This window comes from Martes martes (genome assembly GCF_963455335.1).
Source record: "Martes martes genome assembly, chromosome: 4".
Taxonomy (NCBI): Eukaryota; Metazoa; Chordata; class Mammalia; order Carnivora; family Mustelidae; genus Martes; species Martes martes.
The window spans coordinates 156,500,327-156,521,730 of NC_137891.1; the positions used below are offsets into that span (position 1 = coordinate 156,500,327).

Here is a 21,404-nt window from a genome sequence, read left to right on the forward strand (position 1 = left end):
TTGCTGTAGGTTTTCAGTTGATTATTACATTGAAGATGTTCTCCTTTATTCCTACGTTTTTTCTAAGAGTTTTTATCATGAATGTATGTTGAATTTTGCCAAATGCATTTTCTGTATCAATTGAGGATTGTCATTGTTTTTTAGCCTGTTATGTGGTGGATTATACGGATTGATTTTCAAATACTGAATTGTTTTCAGATACTGAATCAGTTTGCATTCCTGAAATGAGCTCTACTTGTTCATGGTGTATAACTCTTAGCATGTATTGCCAAAATCTGTGTGCTCGTGTTTTGTTAAGCATTTTTGTGTCGTATTTATAAGGGATAATGGTCTTTAGTTTCCTTTTTTGTTACTGTCTTTGGTATAATGGTAATATTAGCTTAATAAAATTTTTTGAAAATTGTTTCCTTCATATTTTCTGTAAGAGATTATATAGAATTTATGTTAATTCATTTTTAAACATTCAGTAGAATTCTCCAGAAAAACCATCTGGGCATAAGTATTACTCCTTTGGAGCTTTAAAATTATGAACTCATTTTCATTAACAGGTTATGGATATTTCAGTTATCTATTTCATATTGGATGAGTTGGGTTAGTTCGTGCTTTTTGAGGAATTGGTTTATGTCATCCATCTTGTCAATATTATGTGTAGAGTTTTTCTTTTCCTTTTTTTTTTTTTAAAGATTTTTAAATTTTATTTATTTGCCAGAGAGAGAGAGGGACAGCAAGAGAGGGAACACAAGCAGGGGGAATGGGAGAGGGAGAACCAGGTTTCCCACTGAGGAGAGAGTGCAATGTGGGGCTCGATCCCAGGACCCTGGAATCATGACCTGAGCTGAAGGTAGATGCTTAACGACTGAGCCACACAAGTGCCCATGTGTAGAGTTTTTCATAGTATTCCCTTATTATCCTTTTGTTGTTTGCAGGTTTTGTGTAATATCCCATTTCCATTTTCATATTGATATTGTGTCTTCTCTATTTTTTTGTTGTCATTCTTGCTGGAGAGTTGTCAATTTTATTGATCTTTTCATGAATCACACTTTTATTTCATTGATTTTTCTTTTCTTTTTTTTTTTTTTTGTTTTCAGTTTCATTGATTCCTGTTTTTATTTCCTTCCTTCTGCTTGTTTTGGTTTTATTTTGCTCTGTGTTTCGTAGATTCTTGTGATGGAAGCTTAGGTTATTAATTTGAGATATTTCCTCTTTTAAAAAAATGTAAACATGTCATGCTATAAATTTCCTTCTCAGCATTGTTTTCACTGCATACCACAAATTTCTATATGTCATATTTTCATTTTTTAAAGTATTTTATTTATTTATTTTAGAGAGAGAGATAGTGAGAGAGCAGTTGGGGCAGAGGGAGAGAGTCTTAAGCACACCCCATAACCAGCACTGAGCCCAACTTGGGGCTTGATCTCACAACTCTGAAATCATGACCTGAGCCAAAACCAAAAGAGTCAGATGCTCAACCGACTGAGGCCCTAAGGCGTCCCTCTTATATTTTCATTTTTATTAAGTTCGGTGTATTTATAATTTTCCCTTGGGATTTCCTTTTTTACTCACAGATTGTTTAGAAATATGTTGTTTAGTATTGTTTGGTGATTTTCCTATTATCTTTCTATTTGCTTTCCAGCTATTTATTTCATTGCAGTAATAGAGTACACTGTTGCAATTATTTTAAATTTGCTTTATGGCCTAGATAGGGTCTGTTTTGGAATATGTTTCATGGGCACTTGAAACAAAAGTTTATTCTGTTTTCTTTGGGTATTTTACGTTGATTACATTCTGTTGATTGATGGTGTTACTATTTTTCTAGATTCTTGTTTATATTCTTACTTCTTGTTCTATCAGTTCCTGGGATAGGGGTGTTGACTGTAATCGTGGATTTGTCTGTTTGTTCTTTCTGTTCAGTCAGGGATTGCTTTACATATTTTGTATTAGGTTGTTTGGTTCATTCAAATTAAGGATTGCTATGTGTTATGGATGGATTTACCCCTTTATCATTAGGTAATATTGCTCTTTGGTTCTGATAATTTTCTTGGTTATGAAGTCTATCTGATACTAATATAGCTACTCCTACTTTCTTTTGATTAGCATTTGCATAGTGTATCTTTTTCCATCCTTTTACAGTCAACTTACTTGTTGTAAGTGAGTTCCTTTTACAGGACTTTTCCAGGGGCACCTGGGTGCCTCCGTTGGTTGAGCATCTGACTCTTGGTTTTGGCTCAGGTCATGACTTCAGGGTTGTGAGATCAAGCCCCAAGGATATACTTGGGTCATGTTTAAAAAAAAATACACTACCTATTTCTGTCTTTTAATTAACATATTTAGATAATTTTTATTTAATGTAATTATTGGTATGTTATGACTTCATCCTTTCATTTTATTTTTGTCTTTTGTTTTTTTCTTATTGTTTTTTATTTCTATTTTTCTGAGCATTGAACATTTTTTAGAATTAAGTTTTTATAGTGTTTTTGAGTTTCTCTCTTTGTGTAGTTTAATAGTAATTGCTCTAGGTTTTGTATTATAAGTAATAACTTGTCATAGTTTACTGATGTTGACATTTTATCACTTCAAGTGAAATGTGGAAACTGGGGCACCTGGGTGACTCAGTTGGTTGGGCGTCTGCCTTCAGCTCAGGTTATGATCCCAGTGTCCTGGGATGGAGCCTCACATCGGGCTCCCTGCTCAGCAGAGAGCCTGCTTCTCCCTCTCCCTCTGCCTGCTGCTCTGTTTACTTGTGTTCTCTCCCTGTCTCTCTGTTAAATAAATAAATAAATAAATAAAATCTTAAAAAAAGAAAAAAAGAAATGGGGAAACCTTACTTTTCTTACTTTTCCCATTTATATTACAAATTGTCTTAAATATTCCCCCTGTATGTGTAGAAGCACATCAGTGGTATAATTTCTTTCTTTCTTTCTTTTTAAAGATTTTGCTTATTTATTTAAGAGATAGAGACAGAGCACAGAGAAAGAGTGAGAGGGAGAAGCAACTCCCTGCTGAGCAGAAAACCTGTTGTAGGGCTTGATCACAGGATGTTGAGATCATGACCTTAGCCAAAGGCAGACACTTTATGAACTGAATCACCCAGGTACCCCATAATTTTTTTTCTTTAAGCAGCAGACATAATTTAGAAAATTCAACAGAAAAAGGAAAGTCTTTTGCTTACCCATATTTTTGCTTACTGCCTTCTTCTTAGTGTTCCAAGATTCCTCCTGTTGTCATTTTCTTTCTATTTAGAGAACTTCCTTTAGGTATTCTTTATAAGTAAGTATGCAAGCAACAGATTTCTTTTGTTTTTGCTTCATTGGACAATGTCCTGATTTCTCCTTCATTACTGAAGGATATTTTTACTGAATATAGAAGTCTAGGTTTAACAATAGAACAAATAGAAAAAAAAATAGGACAAGCTTTCTCCAACAATGGAAAAATGTGCCCCTTTCTTCTGACCTTCATGGAAAAATGTGCCACTTTCTTCTGACCTTCATGATTTCTGATGATAAATCTGCTATTATTTGAATTGTTTTCCCTTATAAATAATGTGTTGTTTTTCTTGCTTCTTTTAAGTTTTTTTTTTTTAGAACTTTGAGGTATCTTGTGGATTTTTTAGGGTATACTGTTGTTTGGAGTTTGTTCAGCTTCTTGAATATAGATTTATTTCTTTTGCGAAATTTAGGACATTTTCAGACATTATTTCTTCAGGCCTTACCCCCTTATCTCTCCCTATGGGGGCCCAATGATGTTAGACTTTTTGTTACAGTCCAACAGTTCCCTGAGGCTGTTTGGTGTGTTGGGGTTTGTTTTGTTTTGATTTGTCTTTGACAGGTTGGGTGATTTCTATTATTCTGTCTTCAGGTTTACTGGTTGTTTTCTCTATCCCCTTTATTCTGCTGTTAAGTCTATCAATTGATTTCATTTCAGTTTTGTATTTTCTAGTTCAAAAATTTCTGCTCAATTCTACTCTGTGTTTTCTATTTCTTTCCTGAGAGTTTTTATTTTATAAATTTGCTTCAGGGGTGTTTGTTATTGCTCACTGAAGCATTTTTATATTGGTTTCTTTAAGATTGTCAAATAAGTTTAATATTTCTTATTTTGGTGTTGGTGTGTAATGGTTGACTTTTTTCATTCAAATTGAGGTTTTCTTGGTTCTTGGTATGAGTAATTTTCAGCTGAAACATGGACATTTGAAGTGTTATGTTTTAAGACTTTACATTTTATTGAAGTCTTGTTGTAGCAGGCTTCTTCTGACACTGCTGTGGCAGTGGTAGGAAGGGAGCTGCCTCATTACTGCCAGGTGTGAATATAATTAAATAAATAAGACAGAATGTAATTTATCAATTGTATAATATAGATAATAAATGTCAGACAAGTTAGCCGAGGGAGAAATCAATATAATTTGATATCATCAAACAAGATACCTTAGAATTAGTGGAATTTGAACTTGTCAAAATGGATAGATAGAGGAAGACAGTGATTATTTTAGTATGACCAAAGGCACAAAGATAGCAATGAGCTAGTCTGTGTTTAAGGGGAGTAGAAGGATACTAAAAAGATAACCATATTTTCCTAACTTGACCACTTAGACCACTATCTGACACCATACAAAAAATTAACTCAAAGTATAGTAAAGACATGAACATAAGACATGAAATTGTAAAACTCCTTGAAGAAAACATAGGTGGTAAGATTTTGACATCAGTCTTGGTGATAATTTTTTGGATTTGACACCAAAAGCAGAGGCAACAAAAGCAAATAAAAGAAACCATCAACAAAATGAAAAAGCAGCTTACTAAATGGGAGAAAATATTTGCAAATCATATACCAGATAATGGTTAATATCCAAAATATATAAAGAAGTCATACAACTCAATAGCAAAAACAAACAAACAAAAACTCAATCTGATTTAAAAATGGACAAACGCGGGGCGCCTGGGTGGCTCAGTGGGTTAAAGCCCTGCCTTCGGCTCAGGTCATGATCCCAGCATCCTGGGATCGAGTCCCGTGTTGGGCTCTCTGCTCAGCAGGGAACCTGCTTCCTCCTCTGCCTGCTTCTCTGCCTACTTGTGATCTCTGTCTGTCAAATAAATAAATAAAATCTTAAAAAAAAAATGGACAAACGATCTGAATAGACATTTTTCCAGAGAAGACATACAGATGGCCAACAGACACATGGAAAGATGTTCAGCATCCCTTATCATCAGGGAAATGCAAATCAAAACCCCAATGTGATACCACCTTATGCCTGCCAGAATGGCTGTTATCAAAAGGACAAGAAGTAACAAGGTTGGCAAGGATGTGGAGAAAGGGGAACTCTTGTGCTCTGTTGGTGGTAATGTTAATTGATATAGCCACTATAGAAAACAATATGGAAGTTTCTCAAAAAATTAAAAATTGAAATACAATACAATTCAGTAATTCTACTACTGGCTATTTACCCAAAGAAAACAAAACACTAATACACTAATTCAAAAAAGTATATGCACCCTCATGTTTATTGTAACATTATTTATAATAGCCAAGTTATGGAAATTAAGAAAGTTAAGGAAGACCTAAGTATCCACAGATAGATGAATGGATAAAGAAAATGTGTGTGTGTGTGTGTGTCTGTATCTATCTATATATTTTTATATATATATATAAATAAATAAAATGGAACATTACTCAACCATAAAAAAGAATGAAATCTTGCCATTTACAACAACATGGCTGGACCTGGAAGATATTATGCAAAAAGAAATAAGTCAGACGGAGAAAGACAAATACCATGTGATTTCACTTATATGTAGAATCTAAAAAACAAAACAAATGAACAAACAAAAAATAGAAACAGACTTATAGCTACAGAGAACAAACTGGTAGTTGCCAGAGGGGAACAGGTGGGAGGAAAGGCAAAATAAGGTGAATGGGATTAAAAGGTACAAAATTCCAGTTATGAAATAAATAAGTCACGGGGATGAAAAGTATAGCATAGGGAATCTAGTTAATAATATTGTAATAACGTATAGTGACAGATAGCAACTATACTTATCATGATGTGCATAGTATAATATGTATAATTGTTGAATCATTATGTTTTACTCTTAAAATTAATATTACATTGTATGTCAACAATACACAAATTTAAAGAAAAACATGATTACCATAAAAATAGCTCAAGTGCCAGGTGCTAATTATATCTTCTGTGTGCTCTTGGAGAAAAATCTGAGCAATTGAAACTAGTTCCTTATTTTTAATTTTCTATGTCATGGAAGAAATAAAACTCATTGCTATGGTATAGAGAAGTTCATTGAACACAATGATATAGGATTAATATGTTTAGCTACAAAAAAGAAGACATGGAATACAAACAAGCTGTCAGTTGAAAAGAGAGCAGAACTTTATATACATTCTTGTTCTATCAGTTATTGATAAAAGAGCATAGAAAGCTCTAACTCTTAACTCTAATTGTTAATTTGCCTTTATCTTTTCAGTTCATTCAGCTCTGGCTTCATATACTTTGGAGTACTGTTATTAGGTGCATCTACAGTTCTAATTTTTTTATCTTCCTATTGTATTGATTCTTTATAACATTATAAAATTTCCTTCTTCTGATCCTCTGAACTTTCTTGATTTTGGGCTTTCTCATTGCAACCAAGATAGCATAGAGAAACAGGCTTTTGATTGAGTCTTTTCCTGTGTATCGAGGGAGTGTAGTTGATGCCAATCAGGGGAAATCCCAGTCCTGGAGCCAACACTCCATTTTTATCCTTACTTTTAAGGATGTACAGTGGCTTTTGAATATTTCTCCACTGTTGATGTGAAACTTTTCCATAATTAATACCACCCTTGACTTGACTGATCTCCTGAAAACAAGGTTTGAATTCTCTTGGATACCCTATAACATATCTTTAAGGTACTGATGGTCGTTATTACTTCTTCCTCTCAACTTTTCCTGTCCTAGAATACCTGAAGATATTTGTAGATGGATATTTTTAGAATTCCAGGAACAGCAACTCTTTCAGAGGACTTCCAGAGCAATGACCTACTGCCCCTTGTATACTTCTCTCACTAACTGATATGACTGAAGTCATTTATTCTCAGTCTATCAGATCTAATATGCCCCTTTTAAACAAATTTTTGTAAGGTTCCCTTTACTGTCCTATAATGAAATTCATAGAAACTCATAACCTGCTCAATATATAATGTCTAAAAAAATAAATATATCCTAATAATGTGTAAAACAAGAAGGAATAATTTATGAGATGACATTTCATATGGGAATGCATGAGCATTTGAAACGCACTAGAAAACATGATAATGTGTCACATATTTGTACCCATTTATAATTTAATTCATCAGTATATTGAGCACTTACTGTGTGCCATGCTGCCAAGCACTAAGTGCTAACGATACAGCCGAGAACAAAACAGATTTTCTTTAAAAAAAAAAAAAAAAGAAAGAAAAAGACAAAACAACTTTATACTCATGGAACACATGTTCTACTGGGGGTAGATAAAATAAGCAAGAATAGAGGAGGTGATAAGTGCTAAAGAAGCCATAATAAAGAAATTGAATTGAATTGAAATTGATAAAGAAATTGAATTGAATTGAAAATCATTCTACTAAAAAATACCAGGCTCAGATGGCTTCACTGGTGAATTTCAGAAAACATTTAAGGAAGAAAGAATACTAACTCTACACAAACACTTCCAAAAATTTGAAAAGGAAGGAATACATTCCAGTGCATTGTGCATTGTGAAGCCAGCGTTACACTGCTGTCAAAACCAAAGCATTATAAGAAAAGAAAACTATAGACCAATATCCCCCATAACCAAAGACACAAAAATTATAAACAGTATTTTAACAAACCCAGCAATATATGAGGATAATGATTCTCAACCAAACGAGATTTTTCTCACTCAAGAATGCAAGTTTAACATTCAAAAATTAATAAAGGTAATTCATAGTAACAAAATTTAATGACGCAAATAAAGTACTTAGCAAAATCCAACATCTTTTCTTGATAAAAAATAAAGGGGCACCTGGGTGACTCAGTTAGGTGTCTTAGTCCTGGTGTTGAGTCAGGTCACCATCTCAGGGTCATGAGACCCATGCTGGGCATGGAGCCTATTTAAGATTCTCTCTTTCTCTCTCTCTCTTTCTCCCTCTCCCTCTGGCCCCCCAACCCCTGACTTGTGCATGCTGTCTGTCTCTCTCAGGAAAAAAAAAAAAGGCTATTAGCAAAAGACAAGAAAAAAGTGTTGGTAAAGATGTGGAGAAAAGGAGCTCTTGTGCACTGTTGGTGGGGATGTAAATTGGTACAGGCACTGGGGAAAACAGTATGGAGGCTGGATCCTCAAAGAATTAAAAATAGAACTACCATGAGACTGAGTTCTAGGGAGGATAGTGGAGTAAGAGGACCCTAAGCTCACTTCATCCCACAGATATAACTAAATAACAGTTTCATCAGTGTAAATATCCCAGAAAATGACCCAAGGACTGAAGAACAAACTTTCCACAGCTAAATGTAGAGAAGAGGCCACATCAAAGAGGGTAGGAAGGGTGGAAACAGGGTAGGGAACTAAATGGACCTGTGGGACTGTAGCAGGAAGGAGGGCCACCGCAGGCACAGAGAGGGGAGAAAAACAGACTCTCACACCAAGCAGTCTGCATGGGGAAGATGAATCTCTGTAACATTTGGTTTTGAAAACCAGAGGGGTTGAATTTCAAAAGTTCTTATACTCAGTGGGGCTTAAGATCTAGAACTTTAAAAATAGGCTCATGGGAGAGCAGGGAAGACCAGAAGAAACAGAGTCCCTGCCCTTAAAGAGTCAGCTCAGTAGCCCATGGCAATATAGCATAGAAACAGGAGTTTGAAAAAAGCCTCAGGTATACACAGGGGGATTTGTTTGCTAATTGCAGAGCATGCGCTGGAGGGGCAGGAATTTTTGGGCAAGTTCTCCAGGAACAGAAGAGCTGGAACTCACCACTTCCCTCTCCAGCCCCAGCCTCGACACATAGGCACCTGCAGGAACCAGCCCAACTTACTAACAGCATGCCCCACCCCTGAGTTCTCCTGTGGACACACCCCATCCAGCCAGGCCTGAGCTCCAGATCCCCTCCTAGTGACACCATCAAGCATAATAACATTTACATTATAGGGATCTCAGAAGGAGAAGAAAAAGAAAAGAAAATGTATTTGAAGAAATAATAGCTGAAAACTTCCCAAATCTGGGGAAGGAAACAGAAATCCAGATCCAGAACTCAGAGAGAACCCCTAACAAAATCAACTGAAGGAGGTCCACACCAAGAAATACAGTAATTAAAATGTCAAAAAGCACTGCTAAAGAGAGAAATTTATGAGACTAAAGGAGCCAAGTTGTCCTTTTATAAAGAAGAATGGATAAAGAAGATGTCATTCATATATATGGTAGAATATTACTCAGCCATCAGAAAGAATGCATACCCATCATTTGCATCGACATGGATGGAGCTGGAAGGGATTATTCTAAGTGAAATAAGTCAAGCAGAGAAAGACAGTTATCATGTGGTTTCACTCATGTGGAACATAAGTAGTAGTGTGGAGGACCACAGGGAAAGGGAGGGAAAACTGAATGGGAAGAAATCAGAAAGGGAGACAAACCATGAGAGACTCTGGACTCTAGGAACCAAATTGAGGGCTACAGAAGGGCCGGGGGTGGGCAGATAGGGTAATGGGGTGATGAGCACTGGATGTTATATGCAACTAATGAATCAATGATCCCTACATCAAAAACTAATGAGGGTACTATATGCTGGCTAATTGAACATAAGAATAATAATAAAAAATCACACAGAGGTCTCATTGGCTAAAATCAATACATCAACAGGGCTGCATTCCTTTCTGGAAGCACTGGAGGAGAATCTCTGTTCTTACCTTGTTCAGCTCATAGAGGCTGCTGATATTCCTTGCCTCACAGCTTACCTCCTCCATCGTTGGAACCAGCAGCATTGCACCGCTATGACCTTTCTTCCATAGTCACATGCCCTCTTTATTCTCTTCTGTTACACTCTTTAACTTTGAAGGACCTTTGTGATTCCATTGCGCCCACCTGGATAATCTCCCCATTTCCAAGAGAGTCCCTTGTGTACCATGTAAGGCGTATTTATAGGTTTCAGGGATTAAGAGATGGACATTGTGGGAGGGGAGCATTGTTTTGCCTACTATGACATTCGTCACTATCCTTTCTCTTCTTTAATGTCTTAGACACCACCTACTTTCACCTCTAATTCCATTTCAGCCACCCACTTCCATTTCCATATCTCAACTTTTCCTCTGAAATCTTAAAATTTTAATAATTGTGCTTTCTAGAGGCGTCTGGGTGGCTCAGTGGGTTAAAGCCTCTGCCTTTGGCTCAGGTCATGATCCCAGGGTCCTGGGATCGAGCCCTGCATTGGGCTCTCTGCTGAGCAGGGAACCTGCTTCCCCCTCTCTCTCTGCCTGCTTCTCTGCCTACTTGTGATCTCTATCAAATAAATAAACAAAATCTTAAAAAAAAAAATTGTGCTTTCTAGCTATTACCCCTTTTGTCTTTTCTATTGTTCCTTCCCACTATATCTGTTGTATATTTGGTTAGAGGCACAGGGTTGTGGGGAAATCACAGGGTTATGGTTTCCAGGGCTCTGAAAGAAGAGATGCCTTTGCAGAATTTTGAAAGTTGCTTCAGGTTTGATCCAAGCTGTACTACTAATGAATTATGTAGGAAAGTCACTTCCTAAGTGAAATTAAGGAGTTAAATTCTCAGGGCGCCTGGGTGGCTCAGTCAGTTGGACGTCTACCTTTGGCTCAGGTTGTGATCCCAGGGTCCTGGGAACAAGCCCCACATTGGGCTCCCTGCACAGCGGGATGCCTGCTTTTTCCTCTGCTACTCCCTCTGCTTGTGTGCACTCTCTCTGTGTCAAATAAATAAATAAAATCTTTTAAAAAAGAGTTAACTTCTCTGAACCTCAAGTTATTAATGTGAAAAATGACATTAATTATCATGAGGTTGTTGTAAAAAAAATATAAAAGGTGTCCACTTGAAGGGCACTCAATATAAGGGAGCTCTTACTATTTTTTTTACCTTATCAAGTGCTCCATTTTATCCGTATTGTAAGGATGTGCTGTCCCATTAAGATAATGTGGCTTCCTGAGAAAATACTGGATCAATCAGATGATAACATGGTTTTATAATCATTCCTCTAGAGTCCCAGTGTTTGGTATATTTTACTTTGTATTAGAACCACCTGATAGGCTTATTTAAAATGCAGATTATAGGCCATTGGCTAAGAGACTGTATGTGGAATGGAGCTTAGAAATATGCATTTTGACAAGCACCACATTCTTGAAACTCTTAGTAATGGTTTTCAGCAAAACAGCCTATATGGGGAACTTGGATGTGGTCACTGATTTTCTTAAATTAAGTATTCTGGTTTTTTGTTATCCTATTCAAAGAAATTGTTGGCTAAGGTGGGGAAAGATTAGTAAATTTTGATCACAGATAGGAGGAAGCTAAATTGAGGCTGGTCTTAAGGTAGAGTAAATCTGACTGAACAAGAATAAAGCTGCCTTAATTGAGACCCAGAGTAGAATCTATTTGATGGGCAGCATGCCAGTTCTTTAACAAGAGCTTGAGTTTCATTCTACTTCTGAATGGCCATCTATCATCCAGAGCTCCCTCTAGCCTGCTTTCCCTAATGTCCTTCTTTCCCCCTTTACTTTAATATATATATATATATTTTGTATCTACAAGATGAAGAAACAGTGCTAGACTGCTAAGTTCACATTCTGGCTCTGCTCTTTACTAACTAAAGTTAGTAAAGTTAGTAAAGAACCCAGGAAAGTTCTTTAATCTCTATAAGCTTCAGGTATTTTATTTATAAGATGAAAAGAAAAATAATTTTGCAAGTGTTTATTATATTAGTCCCCTTCTTTTATTTCTGCCTTGCCTTCCCCCTGCCTTTCCTTTTCTATATACTTCCTAACCTCTTCCCAACCTGTAGTTGTGGGTCACAGCCATCAGTTTCGTCTCCAGCTTGACATGTCATATATCACATCTTGATTTGTGGAAAAATAAAAGAGCCCCATATTTAGAAGAAATCTTGGAGGTTGTCTCTACCAACTCCATCAGCATCACTGCTACTACTAATTTTTATGCTCCATAAGAGTAGAAGTTGTTTCTGTCTTCTTTACAGTTATATTCCCATGGTGCCTGGCACAGATTAGGCAGTCAATAATGTAATTTAAATGAATGAATGAATGAAAAAATGAACCTTATCATATGATTCAAAAACCTTTATAGTTGTATCCCCTTCAACTATTAGATACTGAGATCAATGTTAAGGATTATACCTTACTCATTACTATATTTTTAATACTTTCCATGGGATCTTGCATGCAAATGGATGATTAAAATGAATAAAATAGGTGGTCGTATTTTCTTTATTATTTCCAATGACAGGGTACTTTTTAAAGGTAATCAAATAAAAGGCAACCAACTATTTCATTCATTTAGTCTGACATTTCAAACGGTGATATAGTGATCCATGAATGTCTGAGTGAAATATTACGAGGTTTATCCATCATCATACAATTTCAAGACCCCTAGTCCTCTCCTTGTACCTCAGAGTTGATCCTGGTACGTTCCACAGGTTATGTAGAAGACAAGTTAAAGTAAATAAAAAGTCAGTGTAGCAATTGATCATAAGCCAAAAACGGAATTGGCCAACTAGTCTTCTGCTGCCACAGAAATGAGATACTTCATTGTACTATAGCATTAAGGCTCAGGGTCAAGAGCTGCCACTAGGCCTAGAATTATGATGATTATTAAAAATTTAGAGAATGCTTGGTGTGCCTGGCTGGCTTAGTCAGTCATGAGGTTTGGGGGTCATGAGTTCAAGCCCCACATTGGGTATAGAGGCTACTTAAATGTTTTAGAGAATGCTTAATAATGATATAAAGTAGAAGACATCTCTGACTTTTAAGGGCTTAGTATTAAATTGGGTTTTAGAATAGAAAGATGAGAGATTGTAGGAAGAATGGAACTAGAATAGCACCTATAACTCTTGATTGCTTTTATTTCCCCCATAGTAGACTGTGCCCTCCTTAAAAACTGAACTGGCCAAGTGCCAGGCACAGCATAAGCACTTAGTGTATGTATAGATGATTAAGCAAAGCACCTTGATAAGATGATGAATTTAAGGGACACGTAGGTGGGTTCAGTGGGTTAAGCCTCTGCCTTCAGCTCAGGTCATGATCCTGGGGTCCTGGAATCGAGCCCCACTTCGGGCTCTCTGCTGAGCAGGGAGCCCGCTTCCCCCTCTCTCTCTGCCTACTTGTGATCTCTCTCTGTCAAATAAATAAATAAATTCTTAAAAAAAAAAAAAAAAAGATGAGTGAAGCAAGCCACCCTGCAGTTCTTATTCTTTGTTGTGTCTCACCAAGCGTTACGCACTGTGATACAATTGCTATAATGAGGAATACTTTGCCTCAATTAATAATAATAACAGAAACAACAACAATAGCTAACATTTCTATAATGCTTACTATATGCCAGGCCCTCCTCTAAGTGTTTTTATATGCATTAAAACTGTTTTAATACTTACTACAACTCTATGAGATAATTACTACTTACCCCTGTTTTACAAGTGAAGAAACTGAAGCAACAGAAGCATAAATAATTTGCTTAGGGTCTCACAGCTAGCAAGTAGCATGGATTAAATACAATTTAGGCTTCCTTATTCCAGAGTCTGTCCCTTAATCACCCCTAACTACTACTCTATACTTCCCTCCAGTTGTGCTTTTTTGCCTGTCCAGCATACTTTCCCTTACCTCTTTTGGAAATGCTGTCCTTTGTTCTTGTGAGGAAATCATTTCATGTAATTCAGGTAGGTTTGACCACTCTTCTTAGTTCTACATGAAGGTACATGAGAGGCCTGGCTGACTTAATACGGGCAACCTCTTCACTAGGATGATTGATTCAGGATTCAATCAAATGCATATGCTTTTGGCTGATGATATTAGTGATAAGGGTGCCATGAACCTAACGTAAACAATAATAATTATTTTACATTTCATAAGTACTAACTGAATGCCAAGCATTCTAGGCACATGAGATGCATGAATGAACAAAGCAAAGATTGCTGAGCTTTTATTGTAGCAAAAGAAAGCAATGATAAACATAATAAGTAAATACATTACATAATGTGTTAGTAAGTGCTATTGAAAAAGGGAATGAGAGAAAGGGTTTGAAGGAATTTAGAATGCAGGAATGGCAGCAGGGAAATAGAAGAGTTTCGGTATTTAATGGGGTGATCTGGGTAGACCTTACTGAGATCTACTGAGACTTACTTAAAGGCGGGAAGGGTGTACCAAGAAGATACTTGGAAGGAACAGCTAGACCAGAGGCTCTAAGGTTGGACTGTGCCTGGTATACTTGAAGAGCAGCAAAAACTGTAAGGGACAGAGTGATAAGAAAAAGAAGTCAGGGAAGTAAGTGGGAGCCAATTCATAACCTATTTAGGCCATTGTAAGACTCTCAGCTTTGAATGAAATGGGAAACCACTGGAAGTATTGAGTAGAGGAGTGTCAGGATCCGACAGATTTTTAAAAGCTCAACTCTGGCTGCTGTGTGGAGAATAGATAGAAGAAGGAGTAGAAAGAGAGCAGGTACATCTGTTAGGAAGTTAGTGAAATAATCCACGCTTGGACCAGAGTTGAAATAGTGGAAATGTTGAGAAATTGTTTTGGAAGTATTTTATAAGTAGGGCAAGTATAATTTCCTGATGGATTGGATACAGGATATGGAATCAAGGATGATTGCATGGTTTGGGGTCTGAGTAACTGAAAGGATGAGATGGGGAAGGCTACAGGTGAAACGGGTTTTGGGCTTGTTAAGTTTGAGATATTTATCAAGATATTTATCAAGATGTTTATAAAAACACTTGGAGGGAGTTGGATGTGTGAGTCTAGTTTTTGGAGGAGAGATCTTTATCTGAGATCTAAATTTGAGGTTCATTGGCATAAAGATGTTATTTAAAGCAAAGGCACCAGTTGAAATAACAAAGGGAGTTAAGTAGTAGAGAAAAGAATCAAGGACTGAGCCCTGGGGCATTCTGAGCTTGAGAAATGGGAATAGGAAGAGGAACCAACAAAGAAAACTAAAAAGGAGGAGTCCAGTAAGATAAAATGAAAACCAAGACAGTGTGTTGTTCTGGAAGCCAATGAAGGTAGTATCAAAGATGCAGGAGTTGTTAATTGTGTCAAATGTAAGGTAAGGACTGAGAAATGCTGATTGAATTTAGCAATACTAGACTTCTTGTAAATAAATAATAATATGCAATTTTACAAATTGAAAATAAAATTATAATAGAGAAACCTGGAAAATTAGCTTCTATCCACTTTTTAGTTAAAACGTGCTATTTTCATGGCTTTATTTTGTATAACTCAGTGTTTTATTACAAAGTAAACTACTCACTTAACCACCTCCAGAACAAGAAATAGACTAATGCCAACACCCTTTAACACTTATTCATGCTGCATCACAATCACTGTGTCTGTCCTCCTTGCAAATATAACCACTGCCCTGACTTGATGGTAATCAAATTCTTGCTTCTCTTTCTTGTTCCACTTAGGTATATATCTCTAAATACTATAACTTAAATTTGCATGTTTCTTAACTTCATATAAATATAATCATGAATTAAGTATACTTTTTATCTGACTTATTTTATTCAACATTACATTTATGACATTCATCTATGTTGCTAAATATTGTAATACTGTAATACTGTTGTAATACTGTAGCGTAATCCACAATTACATGATATAGAGCATTTTCTCCAAAAATTTATTTCAGGCAGCTTCTTGTGGCAATCCCCACCCTGCAAGAAGTAACCACTCTATTAATATTTTCCACCTTAGAGTAGTTTTCCTGTTGGAGAATATCATATAAGTGAGATTATATATAGTATATATCTGTGCTGGGCATTATGGTTATGAGAGTCATTGTATTATTGGGTGTATCAGTAGTTCATTCCTTTTTTTTTTGGACTATTATAAAAGTTTATTTAACAAAAAAGTTCAATATGAAAATGCACATGACCTGATTTTTATATTTGTAGTAAAACAGGTACTATGGAGAGGGGACATGTGGAAGCAGTTGATTTCTTCTGATGAACACACCCATTGTTTATACTCATTCCAAGGCTTCTAACATGATACTATTTCCTCATATTACCACCATTCCAATATTGTTCTATTGCCCAATAGTTGCTCTCTCTACACATTCATCTATCACAAGATTCATAAACAGATCGAACCCCCGCAATATTCCTTGGACATGTCTGCCACCATTTCATTTCAATGATAATTTCTTGTCCATAAATTTTTTCAACTTGGGAAGTTGAGCTTTGCTCAAGGTGTCTACTCGGTGAGCTCAAAGATGCCTCCAAATGGAATTCGTCCAGTAGTTCATGCCTTTTTAATGCATAAGTAGTATTTCATTGTATGAATATACCACACTTTGTCCACTCTTCTTTGAATAATATTTGAGTTTTTCCAATTTTTTGCTATTGTGAATACATCTGCTATAAATATTCTTTGTAAGACTTTGTGTGGGCTTTCTTTTCTTTTCTTTCTTTCTTTTTTTTTTTTTTTTTCATTTCTCTCAGCTAAATACGTAGGGGTGGCATTTTTGTGTCAAAGTGTACCTATATGTAAATAATTGTATGATTTTGGAATTCATCAACTTATTTATGGGATTCTCACTAGCAGTATATGAAAGTTCTGGTTGCTCCACTTTTTGGCCAACATTTGGTGGTATCGTTCTTTTTAATTTTAGCCATTTCAGTACATATGTAATGGTATCTCATTTTGGTTTTAACTTACATTTCTATAGTGATGAAAGTTGTTGAACACTTTTTATGTGTTCATTAATCAGTTGTATATCTTCCTTTGTGAAGTATGCTCAGTTTTTTTTTTCCTCATTTAAAAAATTGGCCTGGGTGGGTTTTTTAATTTTTTTATTATTTTAAATTTTTTTAAAAAAGATTTTATTTATTTATTTGACACAGAAAGAGAGAGAGAGCACAAGCAGGGGGAGCAGCAGGCAGAGGGAGAAGCAGGCTTCCTGACAAGCAAGGAGCCTGATGTGGAACTTGATCCCAGGACCCTGGGATCATGAGCTGAGCCAAAGGCAGATGCTTAACCGACTCAGCCACCCAGGTGCCCAAATTTTTTTGGTTTTATTTAAATTCGAGTTAGTTAACACATAGCATACTATTAATTTTGGGGTCAAATGTAGTGTTTCATCAGTTGCTTTTTTTTTTTTAAGATGTTATTTATTTGACGCAGAGAGACAGCAAGAGAGGGGATAAGGGGGAGTAGGAGAGGGAGAAGCAGGCTTCCTGCGCCCTCATCAGTTGCATTTAAAATGCAGTGTTCATTACGTCAAGTGCCCTCCTTATTGCCCATCACTCCATTACCACATCCCCCTACCAACTTCCCCTCCAGCAGCCCTCAGTTTGTGGTCTATAGTTAAGAGTCTCTTATGGTTTGTCTTCTCTGTTTTTATCCAATTAATTTTTCCTTCCCTTCCCATATGTTGATCAGTTTTGTTTCTGAAATTCCACATAAGAGTGAAATCATATGGTATTTCTTTCTCTGACTCACTTCGCTTAGCCTTATACCCTCCAGTTCCATCCACATAGTTGCAAATGGCAAGATTTGGGGTTTTTTGATGGCTGTATAGTATTCCATTACATATCTATATATATAGATAGATATATAGATATTCAGATATCACATCTTCTTTACCCATTCATCCGTTGATAGATATCTGGGCTCTTTCCATAGTTTGGCTATTGTGGACATTGCTGCTATAAACATCGAGGTGTATGTGCCCCTTTGAGTCAGTATTTTTGTATCCTTTCTACAAATACCTAGTCATGCCGTTTCCTGGGTCATGAGGTAGTTTCTTTTTAACTTTCTGAAGAACCTCCATACTGTTTTCCAGAGTGGCTGCACCAGCTTGCATTCCCACCAACAGCCCCCTTTCTCTGCATCCTCACCAACATCTGTTATTTTGTGTTGTTAATTTTATTTATGTATTCATTTATTCTGTGTTGTTAATTTTAGCCATTCTGACAGGTGTGAAGTGGTATCATTGTAGTTTTGATTTGTATTTCCCTAATGATGAGTGATGTTGAGCATTTTTTCATGTGTCTCTTAGCCATTTGTATGTCTTCTTTGGAGAAATGTCTGCTCATGTTTTCTGCCAATTTCTTAACTAGGTTATTTATTTTTTGGATCTTGAGTTTGATTAAGTTCTTTATAGATTTTGGATACTAGCCCTTTGTCTGATATGTCATTTGCAAATACCTTCTCCCATTCTGTCCGTCTCCCATTTTAGTTTTGTTGATTGCTTACTTTGCTATGCAGAAGCTTTTTATCTTGATTAAGTCCCAATAGTTCATTTTTGCTTTTGTTTCCCTTGCCTCTGGAGACAGGTCTAGTAAGAAGTTGCTGTGGCTGAGGTAAAAGAGGCTGCTGCCTGTGTTCTCCTCTAGGAATTTGATGTTTTCCTGTCTGACATTTAGGTCTTTCATCCATTTTGAACTTACTTTTGTGTTTAGAGTAAGAAGGTGGTCCAGCTTCAGTCTTCTGCATGTTGCTGTCCAGTTTTCCTGACACTATTTGTTGAAAGAGACTGTCTTTTTTTCTATTGGATATTCTTTCTGCTTTGTCAAAGATTAGTTGACCACAGGATTGAGGGTCCATTTCTGGGTTCTCTGTTCTGTTCCATTGATGTATATGTCTGTTCTTACGCCAGTACCATACTGCCTTGATGATTATAGCTTTGTAATACAGCTAGAAGTCTGGAATAGTGATGCTTCCAGCTTTAGTTTTCTTTTTCAACACTACTTTGGCTATTTGGGGTCTTTTCTGGTTCCATACAAATTTTAGAATTGTTTGTATCAGCTCTGTGAAAAATGCTGGTGTCACTTTGATAGGGATTCTATTAAATCTGTAGAATGCTTTGGGTAGTATAGTATTAACAGTATTTGGGTACTATAGTATTGACAATATTTGTTCTTCTAATCCATGAACATGGAATGTTATTCCATTTCTTTGGGTCTTCCTGAATTTCTTTCATGAGCATTTTATAGTTTTCAGAGTACAGATCTTTTACCTCTTTGGTTGGGTTTTTTCCCCAACAGAAAGGTCAGGAAGATACTACACTTTCAATCTATTTAAGCCTCATTGTAATCCAGTAAATAGATACAAAAGATAGAATACAAGTAAACAGATTAATATCATTAAAGAGGATGATGATGTGATGTAAAGACTAGCTCTCTGATTTGGGTTTGCCTAAGATAACCCAGCTAATGAGTGTCAGAACCCAGATTTATATATTTTTATTTAAAGTGTAATGTATTCTTCATTATACCCTAGCTACTTCTACTTGTGCCTGAGTGTTGGTTAGTTTGGTGATAAGAGACTAGTTTACAGACCACTGTAGGAATGAGATCCTGAACTAAAAAGCAGGGGTAAGAATGAAATAGGACATAGCATGCAAATTGTATTTGCCATTCTCTTTGTTATTTTTCTTCTTTTAATATTTTACTTGATTTTCATATTATTATTATTTTTTTTTAAATTTTATTTATTTGTTTGACAGACAGATTACAAGTAGGCAGAGAGGCAGGCAGAGAGAGAGGAGGAAGCAGGCTCCCCGCTGAGCAGAGAGCCCGATTTGGGGCTCGATCCCAGGACCCCGAGACCATGACCCAAGCCGAAGGCAGAGGCTTTAACCCACTGAGCCACCCAGGTGCCCCTTTATATTATTATTTTTTAAAGATTTTATTTATTTAAGAGAGAGAGATGGCGAGAGACAGCACGAGCTGCCGGGGCTGGGGTGGGGCGGGGGGGTAAGTAGAGGGAGAAGCAGGCTTCCTGCTGAGCAAGGAGCCAGATGGGAGTTGGAGCCCAATACCCAGGACTCTGGGATCATGACCTGAGCTGAAGGCAGACACTTAACCAACTGAGCCACCCAGGCTCTTTGCTATTTTTCTATAAGTCTGCTATTTTTCTGTAAGTTTTACTCAGTTCTATCACAGGAGCTCTTTGCCCATCACGTATCATAACTACCTATTTACATGTCTCTCTTTCTCTTCAGATTATAAAATAGTCAAGGGCTGTGTCTTTATAATAATCTTCAACATTAGCACTTAGTTCAAAGATGTTATTTGATTGCTTGCTTTGCTGAGTGAATAAATAGATTATAGAACCATTTTTAGAGAACTTGTAAACTTCATATATGGGAGGCAAGGTTCAACATTGAATGACCAGGATGTTTTCCTTAATAGGGCCTGGGAAATCAGGAGGAGCATAATTTTTAGGGGAGGATTGATGAGTTCAGTTTGGAACATGTTAAGTTTAAGTGACTTCCTTAGGAGATGTCCTGCAAGTAGTTGGAAATGTAGATCTGGAACCTAGAAGACTTTTAGAGGGGTGTGTGTGTGTGTGTGTGTGTGTGTGTGTGTGTGTGTGTGTTTATTACCAGCAAAAGGTAGTCTTTGAAATTACTTGAAACTATCCTACTTGCCACCATCATTTCTCTCCTATAAATAACTTTAACAGTCTCCTAGCTAATCTCTGTGCTTCTGTTCCAGCCTCGCTCATTCAATCCATTCTCCACATTCCTATCAGAATGATCTTTCTAAGATATAGATCTAATCATGATATTGCCTTATTTAAAATAATGTTAATTTTTTTTCTTGTTTTAAAAAAAGAATTAGAGCTCTTTATCCGTTTCCTTATAATTTCAAGCCTTCTTACGTCTTCGGGCACATATCTACCATTCTCTTCTTTATACTGTACCTTTCAGCCATACAGGATTACTTGCAGTGCTATGTATAGGCTGCCATCATAGTGGTAGTGGAGGTGGTGGTGATACTGATACTAATACCAGTATTTTTCCAATAAATGGTAAGATTGTGCCAGCCCTTCTTGTATGCAATTTATATGTAATAAGAATAGCTAACAGTTAATATAGCATGTACTGTGTAACAACACCTTCCTAAGAGCTTAACACGTCGCCACACCCAGCAGGGAAAGGTGTCTTCTTAGGTTCAATTAAACATTCAGGCTCACAAGACTATGTAGTAGGCCACACTTGACAGTAGTCTACTCAAAAGTAAATAGGATATTTTAAAATCTGCTGTAAAACTATAGTAATCAAAACCGTGTGGTACTGGCATAAAGACAGACATATAGACTAGTTGGAGTGGAACAGAAAGCCCAGAAATAGGCCCTTGCATGCATGTATACATATATGTATATATATCCCCCCCCCCCCAACCAAGTGATTTTGGACAAAGGTACCAAGACCACGCAATGGGGAAGG

The 21,404-nt window shown here is 36.5% G+C and overlaps 1 protein-coding gene and 1 pseudogene across 2 annotated transcripts in view; one reads left to right on the plus strand and one right to left on the minus strand.

Annotated features, from left to right (window-relative positions):
* Nucleotides 1-21,404, plus strand: part of ZSWIM5 (zinc finger SWIM-type containing 5) — a gene marked incomplete at both ends in the record, with an annotated part of 216,933 nt that overhangs the window by 106,669 nt on the left and 88,860 nt on the right. The gene's annotated exons all lie outside the window — the stretch shown is intronic.
* Nucleotides 16,194-16,406, minus strand: LOC308340845 (small nuclear ribonucleoprotein G-like; annotated as a pseudogene). Its single transcript has one exon. The product of its transcript is annotated as a small nuclear ribonucleoprotein G-like (transcript).